Consider the following 13135-nt stretch of genomic DNA (forward strand, 5'->3'; position numbering starts at 1 on the left):
TGTGTACTTAAAAATATTGTATTCATTGTATGCTTTGTACTGCAATATTTTATTACTACTATCAGTATTATTATTATTATCATTATTATTATTATTACTATTCTTATTTTTATCATTATCATTATTATTATTATTATTATTATCAATAATTGTCTTATTTTTTATACTTTGTATGCCTCATTTATTTTGACCTGCTGTTCACATTTTATTATGCTTTTTTCTTTCTTTCTGTATGTTATATATTATGTCTGATTTCTTATTACGTGTTGTTTACATTTTATTATTATTATTATTATCTTATTCAGTTTTGTGTGTAAAATTGTAGTGTACTTTGTAAATTTGTAGTGTTTTTGTAACGCAGTTTTTACTCCTGGTTGAGTGTTAGAGAAGGCCGTATGGCCTTAACTCTGCCAGGTTAAATAAATCATTATTATTATCATCATCATCATTATTATTATTATTATTATTATTATTATTATTATTATTATTATTATTATTATTATTAAATATTGTACAGGTCTTGTAATATATCTCTGCCTCTGTGCAACGTCACATTTGCGGTAGGAGGGGAAGAGAGATATAACAGAAGTTTGCAATGCTTTTAATGTTCTGATGCCCACGACTAAGATAAGCCATTTGAAATTTACCGGTCACACACCGGCAGAGATATAATAAAATAGCTTGTAGATGATCCTCTTAAAACAATGTTATTTTGGTTTGGTCCATACAGTAAAAGTCACATCCATGTTACTTCAGTTTTCAACAACAAATCTGTGCGAACAGGGATTTTCGGCATTAACCTACATTAAAAATAAGAAACGAGGATGACTTCTTTCTGTAGACCAAGAACTATGGGTGTGTTTGTCCGTGATTCCTCCCCGCATTGGACAATTGTGCAAAAGTAAACAAGTCCACATTTCCCAATGGATTGTAACGATAGTGTAAAATTATTGACAAAACATTCGTCATTGTTCAGTTTGTGTTACAGTACATGTTTGCAGTTTTCTAAGAATATTAATTAACGTTGAAAATATTTAATACACAAGCCTGCTTTATCTGTTAATGTAATTTTTTTCGCGGCATAGGCAAGCAATTTCGTGGCACAACCTTTGAGAACCCCTGAAGTAGACCTGCAAGAGGAAATAAGCATGTTAATTGTAGTCTACCTAAATTTACAGTAAGTTTTCGCCCATTACTTCAATGGCCGTTGAGAGATTTCTTTTTCAAAATACAAGACGATTCTTTCACATAAATGACAAAATTTAAGACCTAATTTTTAGAAGAAAATAATCGTAATGTCTGCAATGCCAACTGTTAAAATGGAAGAAAAGAGTAGAAAAATTTAAACTAATGAAAATATGTAGTATGAATTAACTAAAAGTTCATTTTAGAAGCAATAAACAATAGGTTTGCAAGTAATTAAGGCAAGTTACTTAATATTTATTTCCTTAATTTACGCTTACGTTGTTAATGATTGTAATATTAGTTTCCAGATATCTATATGAATTTTTAAAGACAAAAATATATTTTCATTGTCTAGAAATACAGTCTGATTTATTTGGGTATGGATGATATTAATTTATTATTATAAAGCTATTATGATAGGCGGGAAAAATTTCTTGCTACTTATATTATGATTCAAAGATGGGACTATCCATATACAACAATCAACAATGAATAATCTGAAAGGACAAATGAAAATCGCAGATGATTAAAATGGCTACTACAAATCAACAGCGGGCACAATGTGTTCTTTGGTATGCTGAATTTTAGAGTGTTAAAAGAGTTCAAATGGAATTTCGACGTGAGTATGGTGTGCGTAATATGCCTAAATACAATTCCATAATGTTGTGGCATCCAACATTTGAGGCGTCTAGAATCAAAACCCGCCAAGTCCATCGAAGGAAAAAAATTAGTTAAAGTTATTTTTCTGTGTATCTTCACATGGTCAATCCGATGCTGGGATTATTTTTCTGCAATATCCGCTGGATTCCTCTGAAAATGCTGGACAAAAGTTAGGGTTAGTTTCAATATCCGCTAGATCCAACTGAATTTCGGCCATTGTTAGTTTCAAAAACCTCCAAGTCCCTTTCTGCCAATCAGGTTGTGAGACTCCTTTACCCAGCATTCCTCAGCTGTGCGATGTAGATTTATTATTTGTGTGGTTAAGCTCTTGTTAAACCTTATTAAGTTTAATTTCTACTCTAATAATATTCAGTGAAATTGTGGATAGATAGAGCAGTGAGTTACAAAAACGTTCACAAAGAAAAGCTCCTGTAAAAAGACTAAATAGGGAGAAATGGAAAAGAAAAATGAAAAGGAAAGAAAGGTATGTGTGGTTGAAATTATATTTTCATCACATAGAAAATATAATATGATGAATATAAATATTATGTACAGTATTAAATTATTATAACATACTGTACGCCTATTCTTACCAATTAATAATTAATTACTTAATTTTGTCGGTACTCCTCTTTTGGCCCTCCTGCTATACCAGCTTGTACACTAAATGGCTACTCATTGAAGCACCTCTAACTATTAAAAAAGTGTAAATTACATTTCCTGTGGTTGGGCATTCATTTCTCCCTCCCGATCGCATATTTGGAGTAATCGAAAAAGAAATAAGGAAGTGATTGTAGATCCTCAAGAATATAAAGATGTTATTGGCAAACATGGAACAGTCTTTAATCTTGGAAGTGAATATGTAGGCCAGACATAATTTTAAGATCTCCTGCTATTTTAAGTTCAGTCCCTGTAAAAGATTTATTTTAAGATGCTCTGCATTGAAAGAACAGATAACAGTGCAAGATAAGTTTAACTATAGAACTGACACCGTTGTTGCAAAGGTAGTAATAAGAAAAATCAATAGAATTTCAAAATGGTTGATCCTGATATTCTACTGTAAGCCTTGGAGTGCCTTTGAACTCACTTAAGGTAAAAGGCGTGACCAAACTTTTGGAGAAGCACTTTGGGCCTGATTGGCAAGAGCATTGATATTTATGTGGAGATTATAAATTCAAGAAATACCATTGAAGAAGAAGAAGAAGAAGAAGAAGAAGAAGAAGAAGAAACTGTTAATCTGGGGGAAGAGGAATGTGACAAATTGTGTAAAGTTTGTATGAACTTCAAAAGTGTAACATATTCAAATTTATACTGCTGTTATGTTTAAAGCATGTGCATAATCATACTTCGTGTCTGGGTTTCATTGCCTACATAGTTTGTAAGGTTAAAGTTAAAATGTTTTCCTTTTTGACTCATTTTTATGCTTAGAACTAATTCTCTTACTTTCAAAAGCCTCCAAATACACTTTTCAGTTTCAAAATCAGTTAGGTGCTATTTTAACCTCACGAATTTGTTAGTTTCAATGCAGGGACAATCCTGTAATTTGTTTGAATGTATCTAATGATAATAAAATACTTGATAAAAGCATTGTTTATATCCCAAGAATGTTTATTTATATGGAAACAGTTTTTTTCCCATTTTCCCACAAATTTTGTTTTATGGACTTGGAGGGTTTTGATTCTAGACGCCTCATTTGTAGAAACAGGTAAAAAAACAAAAAAAAAAAAAAAAAACATGCAGAAGGTCGCAGGCGAAACCCAGTACGAGAAGCAGCTATCTCTTGGCTTGGTCCCCAAACTCCCCAGATCTAACCCCTCCTGACTTCTTCGTGTAAGGTTTTGTTAAAGACATTGTCTATTCACAGAAACCTAGGAACATTGATGATCTGAGAGTAAAAATTAATCAAGTTTTTCAACAAATAACTCCTCTTATGTTACAACTGACATCAACTGAATTGCATCACAGTTATGAGTTGTGCAGGGTGCGCAATGGGGTCATGTTGAGCTCAGAGGAATCTCCCATCTTTCAGTGTTGTTTGCACAAAGTTTCAACAATTAAAGTTCAGTAGTAAATGTTTTACTGTGTTTTTATTTTATCTATATCCAAACGGATCATCCTGTAGTATTTAAAGCCTAATTTTTTTTTTATGTTTTTGTGACCTATTTCAGGAGCTTTAGATAATCATGTTTTTTACAGCCTAAAAATCTGAGGTCTTCAAATTATACATCAAGTCCTCAAATGAGGTATAGTTATGTATTTCAACCTGCATTCTACGGAAATTCCTGGAAAACAGCTGTTACAGCACCTATAAGATAAGTAGGCGTACTTTTTAACTCAATGGTTGAAAGGAAGACAGCTGTGGGTAGCGTGGCCGAGCGGTCTAAGGCGCTGGTTTAAGGCACCAGTCTCTTCGGAGGCGTGGGTTCGAATCCCACCGCTGCCATATTTTGTATGAGATGACTCCATTACGAGTAATCACAATATAACGTCAAGTTACACATCTTCCAAATGAAACATGTCTATTTCAAAGCTATATTTTGAAATTATGTAATGAATGAATATTTTTGCTTGAAAATTAACCTCCATTGCAAATAAGCTTTCAGTAATTAGGTTTATGTCAATTAGACGCTATAAATCAGCGACGGGGAACAGTCTCTCTGAGAGCTTAGGCTCTCCTGCTATCCTAGGTACTCATGAATACTGCTCTGTTTACAATACGTGTTTCCCGTCCCTGCTGTAAATAAACGGTGTAAGATAATATTTCATATATTTGTATAGCTATTATTAAATTTTTGCATATTTTTGTATAGCTCAATTGATGAACTTTTTATGATTGTAAATTGAATTACTTTGCTAGCTATTTATTGTATATTTTTGTATGGCTCAACTATTGAATTTGTATGCTTGTAAATTGAATTAGTCTGCTTGTTGTGTATTTTATATTTTTGTATAGTCACTAACGTAGTTCAGTCGGTAGGCTCGCTTGCCTGCTGATCCGGAGCTGCGCTTGGATAGATTCCCGCTTACATTGATTACTAGGGACCGTATTTTATCCCAGGACGTACGGATGTAAGGTTAGCTGTTCATAGACTATATTGACGTGACGTCATATTTGACGCGTGCCACAGTATCTTGCTGAAGTTGACGTTGTATTCATGATTCAGAACTAGACCTCATAGACTGTTTACAATGTGTTACAGTGATAAAGACTGATACCTACAATTTAAATTATTAATTATTTGTTTATTTAATTCATTTGTTTTCACTAGCAGCGTTAAGATCAAAAGGCCGTCTCTTCCATTCAACCAGTATGAAAATGCACATCAAATATAAATAACAGCGACACAGATAATAATAATAATAATAATAATAATAATAATAATAATAATAATAATAATAATAATAATAATAATAATAATAATAGCAAATTGTAGATATGTTTAGTTACATGTAATTCGATTACAATTTAGTGTTAAATAAGACAATTTGTATCAAATAAATTATATTTAAAGAGCTGTCGAGATCAGAAAATCCCTTGCCTCACTCAAAACGTTACAAGTCGTCGTTGTCCTCCAGTGGATACCCTCGCATGTTGGTAATTCAGGGAATGAGATTGCGCACTCCCTAGCAAAAAAGGGACTGAAATATTGTTACAGACGACCTCCCAACATTTGTATCACAACTTGAAACGATTAGTTAACCGCTCATTTAAAAAGATTTCTTTCAGGTCTTAAAATAAAGCGTGATGGCAAGAAATGGACTGGTCTTGTTGACAAGTCAGAGATACTTCCTGATCATCCCCGTAAAGAGACTGTAGCTGCCATGAGGATTGCCACAGGACACGACTGTCTGGCGGAATATCTATATAAACTGGGTATTTTACCATCACCTCAGTGTGTCCATTGTAATGAGGAAAATTCTGTTATGAATTGAGAACATTTAAATGTTTGTAAAAAACTTGTAAATTTTAAATCCTCTACGGGGACTTTGTAATGATCTGCCAGAAACCAAATGATGTTGAATCAATCTGGTTGAGCATTACATACATCCATACATACATACATACATACATACATACATACATACATACATACATACATACATACATACATACATACATACATACATACATACATACATACATACATACATACATACATTCATACATATTTCATAATGAAGGACAATTCATATACTAAAAATAAAAATTCTATTTCACAAAAGTTATACCTGTATTTGATAAAAGATCATATTCTGGAGACGCAAAGCAGTCTTTTTGACAATTATCTTTTGAAAGTAAACAATGACTGAAGTCCCATTATGCACTATTATACACTATAATATTATGAAATAAGTAATCAGATAACCCGCCACTGATAGATGCCTGTGTACTGGAGTTGTAGAGGAGTTGGACGGAAGGGAGGGGGTGAAGCAAAGACAGTTTACTGCGCTGCCCCTGCGACGTCACTGTTGCTAGTGATCACGATGACATTTTTGCCGATCCCTGCTCTAGAGTAAGTTCTTACAACACTGTTTGAACACTAATGCCCACGTGCATCAACGTCGGTTAGTTTAACCACCGGTTAAAATTGCCACCTAATCCCTGGTTAAGCGCATTACGGTGAATCGACCTCTGTTAGGACTTAAATAGGAGGTTTAACTACGGTGATCTTTAACCGGCTATATTCAAGCGGTTAAAGGAGATAATGATAATCAATGATTAGTAGGCCAAGTAAAAGAAAATGGCAGCTGATTATTTTAAAGACTATTATTATTGTACAGTACTTGAATTATTTGGATAGAGACGATGGTGAGCGTGAAGTTTCTTTAAAGAAAAGAGGGAATTCTTACGAGGAATTAGGTGACAAAAAATTTCAGGAGGGATTTCGTTTGGCAAAATCTACATTGTCATACCTGCTGCAACTAATGGGTCACTTAAAATAACACACAGAAACAGTCGTATTTCCCCTATGGGTCGGCTGCTTATATTACAATTCTATGCAACTGATATTTTCTGTATTTTAAGAGGAAACACTCGAGTATCTCTTTCTCTACGTCACTGACTGAACGAAGAGAGGTTACGGATGGATCTTAGGATAATGCACACTTCCCTGGAATGAACGCGGTTCTGGATCGTGCACGCATTCGTACTAAACTTCTTCATCCTTTTCCTTTATGGATATTCCATCTTTTTCATATATAATATATTTAAATATAGTAATTACTAAATCTATGAATGCTTCAAACTCTGTTGAGATATAGTCTAATCAGTTTTGCATTTAATTTTCCATTTTGTACGATTTTAACCTAACAGCTCTAAAAATAAAGAAATGCTACTCGGAAACATAACAGCGCCCAAAGACAAACAAATGCAACGCGAAAATACTCGTATAGGACACGTTCTTTTCCATGTAGAACGAAGTAAGCGCAGTCGTTTTCAGACGCTGACTATTATCTTTGCAGAGGAATGGATGCTTTCCTTTAGTCATTTTGTAGAAACAATGTATCATCATAGACTTTACGCTGGTTAAATTAGGTGTCAGGTAACCATGTTTAAGTAATCAGTGATTATGAATGGTGCACAGATATTACATTTTAACCAGGGTTACTGTTTAACAGTCGTTTTGTAACCTATGATTACTGCGTTTTTAACAGATGGTGATGCACTTCGGTATAGGTCTCGCAACCACGGATTACCGACGGAAGGAATGCGAATCAAACACTGCGATAAGGAAGAGCGGGCGAGAGGAAAGGTCACGAGGTAACTTGAATGATATTCGAGAGTACAGTCGGAAGAGAAATGACATCGATAGGATCAGTCTTGCGTTGTGATAGTTACATTACGACTTTAGTTTGTTCCATTGCATGTGAATACGTGTCTTGTATCGCACGGTATTATTATTTCATTCGTAAACATATTATGTTGCGCGTTTAATTAACTTCGAATTTTTCTCTTGCTACGTTCTTTATTTCCACAGCGATGTCCTCATTTGTTCATCTTGGAAGAGACAGTACTTCCATCGGCTCGCACCTCTCCGTCCTCGGCGTGCCTACATACACACGCCAAAACAGACAGCAACGCCACCATTGCTTTTCGGTAATCGTTTCTTACGTGAGCTATATAAGAATAATAATATAGGTCTATAGTAAGTAAAAGTATGACTAAATAGATATCAGCATTCATAGATTAGTCACATAAATCAACACAAACATCGTTCATTGATAATGAAAGAGCGTATTATAAAATATTGCGGTGTCACTAGAGAAAAGTAACGAATTATTGTATCTACAGGAAATGCGAAATACCCATGGAAGTCGGACATCCTTGTTCTGTGACGATCTTCCTACAACACTTGCATCAGTGCCTGCCTTGCTGCAAACTATCTCGGGAAAAACAAGGGGAGGGACACTTGAGGGGAAAATATGTGTGTAATGTGTGACGAAACCAATTATGGGAGCAAGGTCTTCATTTGTTTCTGTCTATTGAGTCCCTCGCGAGTATTTTTATCAGTCCCGCGTCATTATGTATCATCCACGATACATCATCATTAATCCGTCACTTCTGATGCAGTAACATGTACGTCATTAGGCGACAGACAAGCACAAAAAGAAGATGCGTGTTCTTTTTGGATGACGCCAGCGACGTCTCTCGAGGGGATACTAGATGGACTGACCTCGTGTGGTAGTCCGTGTGAGGCCTTGGGGAAGACGAAGATTGGAGCGCTATAAGTACGAGTAAACCTTGACACACGACATTAAGTAAAGCATTAGAGTCACCACATTATGCGGTATTATGTTCTCTTTTATTTTGTATTGTCTTCAATTAAGAACGTAATCAAGGGTTATTAGAATCAACATTGACCAATGTCATACTCCACGGTACAAATCTCTTGCCATGTTCGTATTATAGTTGTTTTCTTGCATCAAAAAGTATTGCAATGTTACAAAAATCGATTCTAAAACGTTCATGGAAATACAGTCTTCAAACAACCATCTGCATACTCGACCTAACTACATAAATGACGCTATAACTAAAGTTAATGATGACTTGAATTCAATATCCATATGGTCGAAAACGCACGGACTTAATTTAAATGCAAGTAAATCGCAGGCAATCTTAATAGAACATCAAAGATCGAAGTGTGACAAACAAAATTTGCCACCGATAATTGTAAATAATACTACTATTCCATACAGCTCGACTGTGAAGAACCTTGGTATTTATATGGATTGTCACTTGGAATGGAATGAACAAGTGAATCACACTTCCAAAAAAATATTTTCTATTATTCACTCATTAAAGCGACTGAAGCACTTTCTTCCCGATAAATTAAAATTAATCCTTGTACAAACACTCGTGATGCCACACTTTGACTACTGCGATATTATATTAAGTAATCTAAATGCAAATTTGAGCAGCAGGCTACAACGTGTGCATAATGCGTGCGTCCGTTATATTTGTAATATTCGTAAGAATGATCATGTTTCCCCGTCTTTCCAAACTCTGTCTTGGCTAAGGCTAAGCGATCGACGAGCCCTGCATTCTCTTGTTTTCTTATTTCAAATTCTGCGCACCGTTACCCCAGTCTATTTGGCTTCTCGTTTTCAAAATTTATCCGCATATCATCAGCTAAGTACAAGATCTCATCTTAACAATTTACTCATTATACCCTACCACAAGACATCTTTATATTCTTCATCTTATACAGTTTCAGTTGCTAGAAATTGGAACTCGCTTCAGAGTGATGTAAGGGGTTGTTGGACAATAACTTCATTTAGGTCAAAATTACATAAATTCTTACTTAACAGATTAATTGCTGATTAATATTTATTACTTATAATGAAACTAACATCTGTCCATTCTTATTATTATCTTAATTTCTCTAAATAGATTTACAAAACCTCTAATAGCAATTACATTAATATTCCCATTATAGAAATATATTTTAGATTTATATATATATATTTTTTTTTCTCCCTGTAATATAGTTCTAGTAAGCTTATATTAAAATAATTTTCATCATTTTTTGCTAGCTATCTAAAATCTCAAATTAATTATAATTGATTGAATTAAATTAGCTCATAAATTAAGTTACTACTTTACCTTATACATTTATCTAAATTTAGATAAATATGTAGTCTACTAGTCGTTAAAACTTAACTGAAGAATATTGCTGGAGAAACTTTTAAGTAGTGTAAATATTCGTAATTTAAATATGTATTGTATTGATTAAGGCTGGTTGAGTGGAAGAGAAGGCCTTATGGCCTTAACTCTGCCAGCGAAAATATGAGGGGCGTCATTTCAGTTTTTGTTTGAGGGGGCAAGTCTTTTTAGGGAAGACCTTATAGGGTATATCACGGGGTCTGCTACCCTCCCTATTTCCTCTGAAATGAACTATTTTCTATACCATAAACTCGGGTGAACTTGACTATAAACAGGATTTAAACCATGACATCAGATGCACTGAACATATTTGTGAAGTGCATTATTTTTTCTCCATTTGTTAAGTATGTTTTATTATTTTAAGACACAAATAGGGTTATATCATGGTTTAATTTTTGTTTGTTTTATGGTCAAGTTTACCCCACATTGCAGTGCATTCCCAATTTTCATACATTGTTATCTTACTTATACAATACGTAATTTACATGAACTTGTTAATATATATGTATTTATTAACATTACAATTGGGTATATACCCGGCGGCAGTGACATATAATATACAATAATATTATAATAATTGCAGGAATAAACTTACAATAATTACAACAACAAAAAATAAAATAAACGTAAATTTAATTCTAATTAAAAATAAATAAATGCAATAAACTTACTTACTTGCTTTTAAGGAACCCGGAGGTTCACTGCCGCCTTCACATAAGCCCGCCATTGGTCCCTATCCTGAGCAAGATTAATGCAGTCTCTATCATCATATCGCACCTCCCTCAAATCCATTTTAATATTATCTTCCCATCTACGTCTCGGCCTCCCCAAAGGTCTTTTTCCCTCCGGCTTCCCAACTAACACTCTATATGCATTTCTGGATTCGCTCATACGCGCTACATGCCCTGCCCATCTCAAACGTCTGGATTTAATGTTCATAATTATGTTAGGTGAAGAATATATTGCGTGCAGTTCTGTGTTGTGTAGCTTTCTCCATTCTCCTGTAACTTCATCCCTCTTAGCCCCAAATATTTTCCTAAGAACCTTATTCTCGAACACCCTTAACCTATGTTCCTCTCTCAAAGTGAGAGTCCAAGTTTCACAACCATAAAGAACAACCGGTAATATAATTGTTTTATAAATTCTAACTTTCAGATTTTTTGACAAACCTAGGACTATAAATAAAAACTATGCTATAATAACGCCTACTATAAGAAAAAGTAGGCCTAAATATAACTTGTAACTACTTCTATTAAACCCAAATATTGTCACCTTAATTAATTACATATCAACTTAGATAATTACAATGCACTTACAATTAAATTTTCAGTCTAATTTTCTTAACCATTACTTATATCAGGACGAATAGAAGTAATCAATTTTTATTACAAGGTAATATTTTATATAATTTGAATCCATTTTGAAGTATGCAATTTAACCATTGTTCTATAATTGTTTTAATTACTGTCGCAAATTCAAGTTGAGATGAAGATTAATTAGTTCAACTATCACACATATTAAAACAATAATTAACCGAACTATAGTTTATTATTTAATTTTTATACACGATTTCAATATGTTAGTTTTAAGAATGATTAATGTATACATTCAACAGTTATTTCGTTTACTGTAAATTAATGTATTATATGAAATTGTTTGAAAAGTGCCTGAAAATGCCAAATAGGCGAAAACGTTAGCATTATTTTAACCTTAACTTCAATTAATATTTATATTTTTTAATTTTATTGTTTTTTTTTAATGCTGATAAGTCATTTAGACTGAATAGCAAAATAAATATTCATATTATATCATATTAGAAATATGAGATGTTAGAATTATCTTTGATTCGAGGTTAAAAATTGTGTTTTCTAAGAAGACGTGATATAACGTAAAATAACTTCGTAGGCCTATAGAGGTACGATTTATTTTTTCATATTATATGTGGGGCCTATATGTTCAAAATGTACAACTAAAAAAACTTATTAAAAGAATGTTTAATTCACTAAAATAGGCAAATATTTAAAGAGTAAAATATGTTTACCGGCCTAAATTTATTAAATCATTTTAGGGAGTCTGTCAAAATGAAGTATGTCCTTAAAGGGGCTCGTAGCAATCAAAAGATTGCGAACCTCTACTGTAAAAAAAAAAAAACATACAGCGTGCCAGAAAGCACTTTTTCGGTACTAGGAATATTGAAAACTTGTTTAAAATTCGTCAATTTTCGATGCTACTTACCTATTAAAGTTCTACGAAATGTTTATTTGGTCATTTTTCAGTCTATTATTCAATATGGCATTATTGGTTGGGGTGGAAGTACAAAAATTAATCTTAGTCCGTTAAATTTACTACAAAAACGAATAATTAAAATTTGTTTGAAGAAACGTTTTGATTATCCAACTAAATTAATTTATTCTGAATTTAATTTATTTAATATTGAACAAGTTTATAAATATATTCTGTTAAAATTTTATCACAAAAATCGCAATAAGTTTATATTTCAGGCACGTAATCATGACACAAGACGAGGTAATAATTTAACATTAGTAGAACCTGAATGTTTCACATCTGCTGGTCTAAAGCATAGCATTAATTTTGGCCCTCGGTTGTATAATTTTTTAGCTAAATTACACCCAGAACTTCTAACATGTAACCCACTAACATATAATAAGAAAATCAGAAACGTGTTAATGACTTCAATTTCATTAAATAAATTTATAGCCTATGTGTATAAATTAATCAGCCTATATTATATTTGTATTCTATAATTTCGGAATATATATTTTTTTTTATTAAATTGTCCTACTTTATTCACGTAAGATATTATTCTTCTCTATGTTAATATTATATTATATTATATTATATTATATTATATTATATTATATTATATTATATTATATTATATTATATTATATTATTTCATTGCAGCTGTAATTTTAATTTTAGTTCCTATTTTATTTTATTTTATATATTCCTCTTATACTAATAATACATCTGAACTGCGACCGAACACGAGCGCTGCTCATTCGGTTCTCAAATTTTGTTAATATTATTGTATCCTCTTTTTATATTGATTGTATTATTTTATTTCTATTTCTATTGTCGTAATTATATTCTGTATTATGTAAT

General features: G+C 32.8%; 1 protein-coding gene and 1 non-coding gene across 2 annotated transcripts in view; one reads left to right on the top strand and one right to left on the bottom strand.

Annotated features, from left to right (window-relative positions):
* The window catches only part of LOC138713719 (serine-enriched protein), a 300616-nt gene that overhangs the window by 103988 nt on the left and 183493 nt on the right, over nt 1-13135 (bottom strand). The window lies entirely within an intron of this gene.
* TRNAL-AAG (transfer RNA leucine (anticodon AAG)) lies at nt 4207-4288 on the top strand. The gene has a single exon. It is a non-coding gene; the product is annotated as a tRNA-Leu (tRNA).

The sequence above is a fragment of the Periplaneta americana genome, chromosome 14 (assembly GCF_040183065.1).
Source record: "Periplaneta americana isolate PAMFEO1 chromosome 14, P.americana_PAMFEO1_priV1, whole genome shotgun sequence".
Taxonomy (NCBI): Eukaryota; Metazoa; Arthropoda; class Insecta; order Blattodea; family Blattidae; genus Periplaneta; species Periplaneta americana.